Below are 12,827 nucleotides of genomic sequence, written 5' to 3'. Positions count from 1 at the left end.
GACAAGGAGTGGTTGTACCGCTGCAGTGCTGAAAATGCAGTAACGGTTGGATTTATTAGGGTTGCTATATAAGGTGGTTCTTCCACCTACCACTTTCACCTCTTACCTCTCTCACTCCACCATTGATGCTCTCAAGCTCTCTTTGCCTGATCTCTCTCTCTAGCCACTCAAACTTGTTGATTTGCTAGGGATTGAAGGAGGAAACCTAGATCTACACTTCCACCAAAGGATATTTGCTTCCCCCATACTTTCTTGTGTGGATTTTATTTCTCTCGGGTGTTTGAGCACCCTAGACGGTTGAGGTCACCTCGGAGCCATATTCCATTGTGGTGAAGCTTCGTGGTTTCGTTGGGAGCCTCCAATTAAGTTGTGGAGAGAGCCCCAACCTTGTTTGTAAAGGTCCGGTTGCCGCCTTCAAGGGAACCAATAGTGGAATCACGGCATCTCGCATTGTGTGAGGGCGTGAGGAGAATACGGTGGCCCTAGTGGCTTCTTGGGGAGCATTGTGCCTCCACACCGCTCTAACGGAGACGTACTTCCCCTCAAAAGGAAGGAACTTCAGTAACACATCCTCGTCTTCACCGGCTCCACTCTTGGTTATCTCGTGCCTTTACTTGTGCAAGCTTATTTGTGTTGTATCCCTTGCTTGCTTGTGTACTTGTTGTTGTTGCATTATATAGGTTGCTCACCTAGTTGCATATCTAGACAACCTACTTTGATGCAAAGTTTAATTTGGTAAAGAAAAGCTAAAAATTGTTAGTTGCCTATTCACACCCCCTCTAGTCAACTATATCGATCCTTTCAATTGGTATCAGAGCCTCGTCTCTTTATTAAGGACTTTGCCATCCGAAGAGTATGGTTGACATTGTAGACGGTAGGGGAGGGAGTACTCCGGTGTGAATCCGAGCTCGTCTACGGGTGATGGGGGAACCGCAGTGTCTCGTGAGGAATTCAATGTGGCTTTGGACACATGGAAAACCTCCATGACCACCGAGGTTGAAAGCATGTTTAATAAATTCTTAGAAGGACTTAAACTATCTACCTCGCCGTTGAAAGTGGGTGATCCCACTGACAAGGTGATGGACGCTAACTCCGACAAGGGGGAAGCTACTAGTGAATAGGATCCTTCTACTAGTGGTAGAAATGGCACTGGCATCTTTGCCCATGTGGCACCTCCAATCTATGGAGGACCGGTTCCTTTTACTCATTTAAATCATGCTGACCCCCCTCCTAAGATTGTGAAAAACGAGGACTTTGATTCTTGGGTATATCGCTTCAAGCGTCATTTAAATCATGTGAATACTAATCTTTGGAGAATCATTGAAGAAGGTTTCCATCCACATGACCGAAGAAACTTCACCCCTAGAGAAGCCGTGGACCATCAATTCAATGAGAATGTTATCTTCATCATTCAAGATGTGGTTCTACCCAAAGATCTCCCTCATCTTCGACCCTTCGCCATGGCCAAAGACGCATGGCATTGTGTTGTTTCCCTCTATAAGGGAAGTGCAAGCATTCAACGCTCCAACTATGAAGTGGTGCAAGATGAAGCCGGTGAGTTTGCAATGAAAGAAGATGAAGAACCTCGTGAGCTCTTTTGGAGAGTTACCAAACTTGCGGTCTCACTCCGAGATCATGGGAGCAAGGACACGGATGTCAATTGGATCAAGCGCAAGTTTCTTAAAGCAATGATGACTTACCACAAGGCATTGTCTTCCGTCATCCGTCAAAGACCGGACTTCCACTCCTTGACCTCAAATGAAGTGTTGGATGAGTTTGTGGCAATGAGGATCTTGGACAAGACTGCCGACAACACGGTGTTGCGCTCTCAAAGGGTAAAGAAGCCCAACCTTGCCTTAAAGGCCAAGGTTATTGTGGAAGAAGAGGAAGAAGAGGAAGAAGAGGAGAGCAACCCCGAAGATACAAAATATGATTATCATGAGCACATGGCTCTTGCTTCAAAGGCAATTGTGGAGCAAGAAGAACACAAGGCCCAACTTCAACAAGAACAACTCAAGTGGGTTCAAGGGCAAGCAACATGTGAGAACATGTTACAATTGTGGCATTGTGAGCCATTTTGTTGTGAATTGCCCTTATGAGAAGCGGGAAGACAATGGTGGCAAGCTCATCCGAAAGGACAAAGCCAAGTCCTTCCCAAACGAGAACAACTTCACCAAAAGACTCCTACTCGAGGGTTGGTGGTTCAAGCAGAATACCATGAGGATGACGATGATGAAGAAGATAGTGAAGCCATGGCCATGTCCTCCGTTGCCATTGCCACAACTCCAGGATTGTCCCTCTTTGACTCACCCAATGAGAACATCACCGCTAAGTGTCTCATGGCTAAAGCCACCAAGAAGGTAACCCCCAACATCGAAACCACCATCATTACTAATCCCTACTTGATGAAAGTGAGGGGTCTAATGAGGAAGTGAATGAATTTGAGTCTTTTATGAGTAAGCTCAAGGGCAAATCCAAGAAGCACTTTGTTGCTCTCTTGGAACAACTTGGTGAAGCCAATGACATGATCGAGACTCATGAAGAAACCATCTCTAAGATGGAAGGTCATAGTCATGACTATGCCAATGAGATATTGGATCTCTCTAATGCTCTTGAGGAAGAGCGTGGGCATCGTTTGACTCTTGAGGAGTCATACAATGATGACCATGCTAAGTTAAAGAAAGATCTTGATCATGCTCTTGTCGTGTCTCGTGTGCTAACCTCCGAGAAGGCTAAACTTGGGGTTGATCATGCTAGACTCAAGGAGGAGTTTGATGTGCTTTACAAGGCCCACAAGGTCTTGAAGGGTGCTCACACTAACCTCAAGGAGTCTCATGCTCAACTCTAAGTTAAGCTAACCAAGGAAAAGGCCACCTTTCCTCATATGGTATTAATTGATAATGCATATGCTACTAACCCGTGTTGTGAGCATGTGCATCTTGTGGAGGAGAATGCCAAGTTGAAGGATCAACTTGAGAAAGGTCTTGTGACATGCATTCAAGGTGAGAAGAACCTCAACGACCTTTTGAGCAATCGAAAGGAAGTTGTGGCCAAGAAGGGAATTGGGTTTGCACCCAAGTCCAAGAATACAAAAAAGAACGACAAGACCAAACGACCTCCTCCTCTCAAGCAAACTTTTGTGAAAGAGGGAGAGGGCGCTCCTAAGGAGAAGAAGGAAAATGTGAAGGGTGTTGATGTCAAAAAGGGCAAAACCATCCCCTCCAACAAAGCCAGTGACTTTAACCCATCATATGTGTTGTGCCGTGCTAGTGATGGGCATGTTTATGCTAAATTTGTTGGTTCTCCTTATGAGTACATTGAATGGTCTATTTGGGTTCCTAAGACCCTTGTTACTAACATCAAAGGACCCATTACTAAATGGGTACCTAAAACCAAGCATTGATCTCTTGTAGGTGTTTGCTTCCGGTGGGGGATCATGGTTGCTCGATAGTGGAGCAACAAATCACATGACCGGGAGCAAGGACTTGGTGGTGGACATGCAAAAGATTCCATCTATGCCCACCGATGTCGAGTGGGGTGATGCCTCACATTCTAAGGTATTGGGTCTTGGCAAGGTTGTCATTTCTCATGATCTAACGATCGAGAAAGTCATGCTTGTTGAGTCCCTTGCATACAATTTGCTTTCCGTTCGTCAACTTGCACTCATGGGTTTTGCTACTTTCTTTGACATTGATACCGTGGCCCTCTTGTGGAGCAAGACTCTTAAAGTAGCCTTTGTTGGGCATGTCGAGAACGGTCTCTATGTGATTAACTTTTTGGAGCGACCCACTAAGACCGCGACATGCCTAATGGATAAAGTTGATGTGGGATGGCTTTGGCATCATCGTCTAGCCCACGTCAATATAAGATCTTTGCAAAGTCTCCTAAAGGGGGACCATGTCCGTGGACTAACAAATGTTAGCTTTGCCAAAGATCGTGCTTGCAGTGCTTGTATTGAATGAAAGCTTCATGAGAAGGCTCACCCTCCCACGACCATCATCTACTCGAAGAGACCCTTGGAGCTCCTTCACATGGATCTTTTGGGCCTGCATCATTTGATAGTCTTGGAGGTAGAAAGTATTGCTTGGTGATTGTGGATGATTATTCAAGATACACTTGGGTATATTTCTTCAAGAGGAAGAGCGAGACTCAACAAACCGTCATCGACTTTGCTAATGAAGCTCAACGTCAACATAACGCAAAGATCTTGACAATAAGAAGTGACAACGGCACCGAGTTCAAGAACTACACCTTGGATGAGTTTCTTAGTGATGAGGGGATCAAGCATCAATATGCTGCACCATATACCCCTCAACAAAATGGTGTTGCGGAGAGGAAGAACCGGATATTGATGGATGCGGCAAGGACCATGATGGCGGAGTTCAAGTCTCCATACAACTTTTGGGCCGAAGCCATCAACACAGCATGTCATGCATCCAATCGGCTCTATCTCCGCAAGGGCTTGAACAAGACTCTTTTTGAAATACTCACCGGTAACAAGCCCAATCTCAAGTACTTCCGGGTGTTCGGGTGTAAGTGTTTCATTCTCAAGAAAGGTGCTCGTTTGTCTAAATTTGAGGCTAGAGCTTATGAGGGCATATTTATTGGTTATGCCACAAATTCTCATGCTTACCGTGTCCTCAACAAGTTCACCAGACTCATTGAGGAGACGTGTAATGTGGAGTTTGACAAAAATAACGGCTCCCAAATGGAGCAAAGTGGTACTTGTGATGTAGGTGATGAAATTCCTCCCCAAGCCATAAGAAGAATGGGTATTGGTCATATTCTACCCATTGAGGAACCCCTTGTGGCCGATGGAGAAGGACAATGCTCCACTCAAGTGGAGCCATAACCTTCCCAAGACCCACACACTTCCGAAGAACATAGTGAAGGCCCTCAATCTCGTGAACAAGACCAAGGGCAAGATCAACCTCAAGATGGTGGTGAACCACCAAGTGATGCCCAAGGTCAAGTTCCTCACCTCAAGCAAGTTCAAGATCAAGAACAAGCTCAAGACGGCGCTCAAGATAATCAAGTTAACCCTCCTCCTTCCACATCCGAGGAGGAATTAGAGCGTCGTGCCGCGAAGATTGCTTCCAAGCTCACCACCATAGGTCATCTCATGGAGAATGTGGTTGGAAGCCTAAGAAAGAGGGTAACACTACTAGGAAAAGGGCTATAGATGGAAATGACACTAATGGCGCACCAGACAAGTGGTGCGCCATTAGTATATACTAATGGCGCACCACCCTCTGATGCGCCATTAGTGTTGAAACTACTAATGGCGCACCCTGACCACGGTGCGCCATTAGTACCAAATTTTTTTTTGAACTAGTGCGCCTGTCCAAACATACTAATGGCGCATCCCCTGGTGGTGCGCCATTACTAGTTGTAACTAGTAATGGCGCACCATCCAGGAGTTGCGCCACTAATGTTATTTTTTTATTATTGCTTTTATTCCTTTTTTTGCAAAAGTTCTAATGGCGCACCGCCAGGGGGTGTGCCATTAGTAACCTGGATTACTAATGGCGCATTTGTTGCTGGTGCGCCATTAGTAAGTGGGCAGCAACAAGATATTTTGGACAGCCTCTCCTCCCACACTCACTTTCTCCCCACTTCATTCTCTCCACCGCCTCCTCCTTGTCTCGGGTGCCTCCTCTTTTTCACCTCATTTCCACCATAGATTCATTCAAATTAAGTGGTTAAGTTACCTTGTTTTGCTAGGTAAGTAAGGGGGGAAGCTATATTTATGTTGTTCTCCCTACAAACAATGTGCACATGCACTTTTTATGGCCTAGCTAGATCTATGTATGTTCGTGGTGTTGCATATGTTTGTGGTGTTGCATATGTGTTTGTGTTTGGAGGTGTACCGGTATTTGAAATGCGATAGTTGCCAATATTTTGCCGGAATGTTGATTCATTTCCGTTTCGGCGAGAATTTTGGCATTAAGCATTCTTTTTGGTCCTATTTTTAGGGAAAGTCATGCCAAATTTTTTCTTGGTTCTAAAATATCGTTTTGCTCTACCCCGCAGGCGACCATGGTCCGCACGATGACCGAAGGCATCGTGAATAGGTTTTTGAGGTCCGCGAAGGCCGAGATGCTTCAAAAGAACGAGACGGAGATAAGATGTCCGTGTCGAAGATGCAAGCTGAATAGCCTTATTGCGGACCCGGATTCCGGGCAGGTGCGGGACCACCTGCTCTTGCGTGGTTTCATGGATGGCTATCGGTGGCAAGGTGATGATGATGACTACGAAGTCGTTCATGGGGGCCGGGCAAGAAATGAGGAAGGGCAGCAAGACAACCACCGCGGCTCGGGGGGGGCGAGAAGACGAAGAATCCCCAGGAGATGATCACGACGGTGATGCTGTACACAGTCATCATGTAGAAGATGCAGGACATGATGATGATGCCGGCGGAGCAGACGACGTTGGACCATCGATGGGCTGGGTGCAGGACCCTCATATTCAAGAGCTGCTTCTCAAGCAGACGGATAACGCAAGAGCTGCCGCCCGAGAGAAAGCCAAGATGGATCAACTTGAGTTAGACGCGGTTACTCCGTTGTATGAAGGATGCAGGCCCGAGGATACCCGCCTGAAAGTAACGCTCATGGCTCTGGAGATGAAGGTAAAACACAAAATGACCGACGCATGCTTCGACGAGAACATGTCATTCTGGCACGAACGTCTTCCCAAGGGGAACAAGTGCCCGACCAGTTTGGAGGAGGCAAAGAAAATCGTGTGTCCTCTGGATTTACCGCACGTGAAATACCATGTGTGCATGAACAATTGCATCATTTATCGGGACGAGCACGCGGAGTCTACAATATGTCCGGTGTGCGGTGTCACTCGATACAAGAAGAGGAAGAAAGCTCCTCGAAAAGTGGTGTGGTACTTTCCGATCACTCCTCGTCTGCAGCGGTATTTCGCGGATCCTAAGGTAGCAAAGCTCCTGCGTTGGCACGCGGATAGGGAGGAGAAGAAGCGAGAAGATGACGCAAATGATCCGGAGATAGATAAAAAGACAAGATGCTGAGTCACCCTAAGGATGCGAGCCAGTGGCAAGCATTGAACTTCGAATACCCAGAATTTGGGAACGATCCAAGGAACATCGTGCTGGGCGCGAGCACCGATGGAGTCAATCCGTTTGGCAGCCAGAGAAGCACACATAGCACCTGGCCTGTGTTTGTGTGGATGTACAACCTTCCCCCCTGGTTGTGCATGAAGAGGAAGTACATTCACATGAGTATGCTAATTGAAGGGCCGAAACAACCAGGGAACGACATCAATCTGTATCTGGGGCTGCTGAAAGAGGAGCTTGACACGCTGTGGAAAACGCCAGCCAATACGTGGGACGCCGCAGAGAAAGAATATTTCCCTATGAGAGCCGCACTGCTCACGACGGTGCACGACTATCTCGGTTACGGATATCTTGCGGGGCAGGTAGTCCACGGATTTTCTGGATGCGTAAGGTGCATGGATGACACAACGTATCGCCAGCTAGATAGAGATCCCGGGTCTTCGAAAACCGTGTTCATGGGACATCGAAGGTGGCTTCGCGACGATGACCCGTGGAGGAAACGCAAGGATCTGTTCGATGGTGAAACCGAACCCCGAAAACGCCCGTGTACGAGGAGCGGCGAGGAAATAGACAAGCTGTTGAAAAATTGGAAAGACTGCCCACTGCCGGGAAAGAAGCAAAAGGCGCCAGAGCCGGGAAAGAAGCGAAAGGCGCCAGAGCCGCTGCTGAAGGTATGGAAAACGAGGTCTGTTTTCTGGGACTTGCCGTACTGGAAGATCCACCGTGTGCCTCACAGCCTTGATGTCATGCATATCACGAAGAACGTGTGCGAGAGTCTGCTTGGTACCCTGCTCAACATGCCAGAGAGGACCAAAGATGGGCCGAAAGCAAGGGCAGACTTGAAATCAATGGGCATCAGGCAGGAGCTTCACGCTATATATGATGATGATGATGATGATGATGATGATGATGAGGCGAAGCAGGACACAGAAAGTCGTCGCAAAGGCAAAAAGGCCAAGAAGACCGGAAATGACTACCCTCCCGCGTGCTTCACTCTAAGTCAGGAGGAGATCGAGCAGTTTTTCACCTGCCTCCTAGGAGTAAAACTTCCTTACGGTTACGCGGGGAAGATAAGCAGATACCTAGACCCAGCGAAGCAGAAGTTCAGCGGGATGAAGTCTCACGACTGTCACGTGCTGATGACGCAGATACTTCCAGTTGCAATCCGTGGGATCATGGACGCGCACGTCCGTGAAACGCTATTTGGCCTATGCAACTTCTTCGACGTCATCTCTCGGAAGTCGATTGGCGTGAGGCAACTCAGAAGGCTACAGGAAGAGATCGTGGTGATACTATGCGAGCTTGAGATGTACTTCCCGCCCGCATTCTTCGACGTTATGGTGCATCTGCTGGTCCATATAGTGGAGGATATCATCCAACTCGGGCCGACGTTCCTGCACAGCATGATGCCGTTCGAAAGGATGAATGGTGTCATCAAAGGATACGTTCGCAACATGTCACGTCCAGAAGGAAGCATAGCCAGGGGCTTTCTGACCGAAGAGTGCATCTCCTACTGCACGAATTATCTAGGCATCGAGAACCCCGTTGGTCTGCCCGTCAACAGGCACCTCGGCAGGCTCGCTGGATGGGGTCACCGTGAGGGTCGCCGCGAAATGCATGTCGACTTCGAGGGTCGACTCGCCGACTTTGAAAGAGCAAACCTAGTCGCGCTACAACACATAGACGTGGTCGATCCTTGGGTGGTAGAGCACAAAACCTTTATTAAAAGACGTACAATGACCGAGGCCAACAGAGGACGGACGGAGATACACTCAAAGAGCACAACTCATGTTTCACGCGTTGGTTCAAGCATAAGCTTCTGTCGTACCCTTTACATGAGGATTCTTCCGCGGAAGAACAACTCATATTCGCCTTGTCACAGGGCGCCGAGCACAACCTGATGACCTATGAGGCGTACGATATCAACGGCTACACATTCTACACCGAGGCCAAGGACATGAAGAGCGATGGTTATCAGAACTCCGGGGTAACGATGGAATCCTACACCGGTAACGACAAGGACAGATACTACGGAAGGATCGAGGAGATCTGGGAGCTGAGCTACGCTGGAGAGAAGGTCCCGATGTTCCGTGTCAGATGGGCCAAGAACGTCATAAAAGAAGACCGGTATTTCACCACCATGGTTATACCCGAAGCCAAATCCAAGACCGCGGGCGCAAACGTCACCGCGAAAAATGAGCCATGGGTACTGGCTTCCCAAGTGGACCAATGCTTCTTCATTACCGACCCGCCAAAGCCCAGTCGTGTTGTCGTGAGGAGAGGCAAAAGGAAGATCATCGGAATGGATGGAGTAGCCAATGAGCAAGACTTCGACAAGTACGGCGACCCGAGGATCGAACATGACGACGATGATGAAGTAGCAGCATACACCACAAGAAGAAGCAGGACCACCCTACCTAAAGGACGTCCGTTCCACAGAAGAACTCCATTTGCGAAAAAGAAGGGCAAGAAGATTGTGAACAGATAGCTAGCTAAGATCGATTGTATTTAAATCGTAGCCTTCATTTCTCGATTGTATTTCATGGGTACTTTTTGAACTATCATGAATATTTTTAAATTTCATGGACACTCGATCTCGATCCCCCTCCATCTCGATCGCTATCCCACCTCGCCAGATCCGGCCCCCTCGCCGCCGAGCACCCCCCAGTCCACCGGCCGCCGCCGCCGACCCCCCGCACCCTCGATTCCCCTACTCAACCGCCGCCGCCGACCCCCCGCACCCCGCGCACCGTCTTATAAAAAAATTAGTATCAAACAGCTTTTTAAATGCTACTGTCTTATAAAAAAATATTACTGTTATTATTTAAACAAGTTTGAACATATTTAAACATAAATAAGTATCAAACAGCTTTTTAAATGCTAAAAAAAATTTGTGGAGCCTGGGAGTCGAACCCAGGACCTCCTGGTGTGAGAACTGGCTGCTGACCAGTCGAGCTAGTAGAGTGGGCTTGATATAGATAGGTTCTGGTACTACATAACCTTTTGGCTCGAGTTGAAATAAAAAAAATACTAATGGCGCACCACGGTGAGGTGCGCCATTAGTATGGACATGCTAATGGCGCACCACGGTGAGGTGCGCCATTAGTATTGTGGCCCCCCTTCGCCCGATCCCCCTTCGCCCGATCCCCCTTCGCCCGATCCCCCTCGCCAGTTCTCTCCCTCTCGATCCACCGCCGCCGCCGCCGCTGCCCTCGACCTCTCCCTCCCTCGCCCTCTCCTCGCCGCCCGGACGCCGCCCGGACGCCGCGCCGACGCCGCCTCGACCTCGCCCCGACCCCGCCGCCCGGACACCGCCCCGACCCCGCCGCCCGGACGCCACCCCGGACGCCGCCCCGACCCCGCCGCCCGGACGCCGCCCCGGACGCCGCCCCGACCCCGCCGCCCGGACGCTGCCCCGACGCCGCCTCAACCCCGCCCCGACGCCGCTGCCCCACCTCGACCCCGCCCCGTCCACACCACCGTCGACCCGCCTCCCTCGACGCCACGGCGCCGCAGGACCTAGACTAGACGCCCAAGGTACGACCACCTCCTCCTTACTTCTCCATTCCGCAAGTCCATAGCCTCCTCTCACGTGCTTGCTTCCTTCTCCATTCCACTGATTCTGGTCAGTGTGTGTATGCTTATTGATGGCAAATAACAAAGTTGAATCATATTAGTTTTAGATTCGTTGAAATATTAAGTCCTTAGTTGAAAGGTTGCAATGAGCAGTTTGCATTGTCCATTTGTGCCATTTTCTGCTTCTAATTTTGTTGGTTCTTCTAGCAAGCATATTCCATTGATCCTGATTGAATTCCCTTACCATTTTGTCTATCTGTGGTTCTTTACTTCGGTGATGTAATCATTTTAAAGTTTGACCTAGATACTATAATTAATAAACAGTTGTGAATAGTATATATCGAGAGGACTCCACTATGCAACCTTTGACATGCTCATCACATACTGTTATTTATAGTGAACCTTCTTTACTTGTATTTACAGGGAAACAATTGGTACAATTCTTGCCCGGGGCCACAGCCGTGTACCTGTGTATTCAGGAAACCCTAGAAATGTTATAGGTCTCCTGTTGGTAGGTAAAAATTATGCCATGGAGAATTACTCGATGATCTTTCTTTATGTACTTTACTAACTTAGAACCATTTAAATATTATTTAGGTCAAAAGTCTTCTGACAGTTCGTGCTGAAATAGAGACGCCAGTTAGTGCTGTTTCCATTAGGAGGATTCCAAGGTATATACCCCAATTCTATTTAAATATAAATTGGAAAAATCTCTTTCAAAATTTGGTACAATTGCTTGAATTTTTGGAGTACACGAATTATGGGCTAGTGATGATCATATGCACTAGTTACTAGTAGATGCTTCTCGACCCAATTTGAGCAGCAGAGCACTAGCACCAAGCTCTGGGTTTTGTTCGGTACACTCTGAGATGTAGATGCCTGAAAGATAAACATGTTGTTTGTCTACAAAAAAACTTAATTACTATTATGGGCTAGTGATGATCATATGCACTAGTTACTAGTAGATGCTTTTTTATCCTCAGATTGGCGTCTAGTGTTCATAGAAATATATGATTATCTTTGTTGTATAAACTGACTGGCTGCCAAGTTACAACTTACTGGTGAAAGTTCATTTTTTTTATCAGTGGCATATGAGTGGCAGAAAAGTGGCTAGCCTCGTCTGCATATATGAGCATATAGATCAACAAAAAATAAACCCATTCGGCAAGAACATTTATGCACCTATTTACTAGAAGAATGAATAAATGAATGTCAGGGCTAGAGATCATTACTGTTTGTTATCCAGGAAATACAAAAGTTTGGATTGTTGAATGCATTCTGAATTCTAGCTATACAAAAGTTTTTTCCTTCTGAAATGTGTTTTTCTTCTTCTTCCTGTTTTGAGTAGTTTGCGTAAGTTTTCTGAAATGATGATGTATTTTTCTTAATTCAGCGAACCGTGAGATGGACTTAGAAGAAGAAACTGTCTCCTGATTGCAGTTGATTAATTAGTATATATGTTGTAGACTTGTAGCATACCTACCTCTATATGGTTTTATATTTCAACTTGATTTCTGAATATTCCAAACCACACGCGAAGTCCTTTCTTACAAGAAGAAGTTTCTCTTCATAACAGTGAACAAAACTACTGTCAATCAGCTCAGTTCTAGTGCTGTTGGATTTTTTTAATTGGCTTCTTGCAGTTTTGAAAATTCAGTTTATTCGGTTACTGAAAATTCAGTTAATTCAGTTAGGCACACAAATTTCAGAACTTTTGTGTGCCCTAGTACTTGGTGTTTGTAGAAAACCAGGAGTGTCAATGGGACTAGAATTCACTTGTTCTTATATGGGTTTGTAAAACTTGTTCATGTACTGAACTACTAATGCCTTGTGATGCTCTGAATTACTTGTGATGCCTCTGAATTACTTGTGATCACATTGAGAAAGACTTGTAAAGATGATGATCATCTTTAACAGAAAACAATTTGTGATGATTTTGCTAGTTTGCTGGGTTTTGTCTCCGACCATCGTGTCGTGATGATTTTGCAGGTACCCCGAGAGGCCCTTGAGTTTGCCGGAATGTCGATTAACTTCCGTTCCGGCAAATTCGGGTACTCCATATGTCCTATTTTCAGCAAAGGTCATGCTGAAATTTTCCGTGAATTTTAGCATGACTTTGCTAAAAATAGGACATATGGGGTACTTGTGACTAATGCATAGGCCGGGGTAT

Source organism: Triticum aestivum, chromosome 6B (genome assembly GCF_018294505.1).
Source record: "Triticum aestivum cultivar Chinese Spring chromosome 6B, IWGSC CS RefSeq v2.1, whole genome shotgun sequence".
Classification (NCBI taxonomy): Eukaryota; Viridiplantae; Streptophyta; class Magnoliopsida; order Poales; family Poaceae; genus Triticum; species Triticum aestivum.
Note: the sequence above shows the minus strand (reverse complement) of the source record.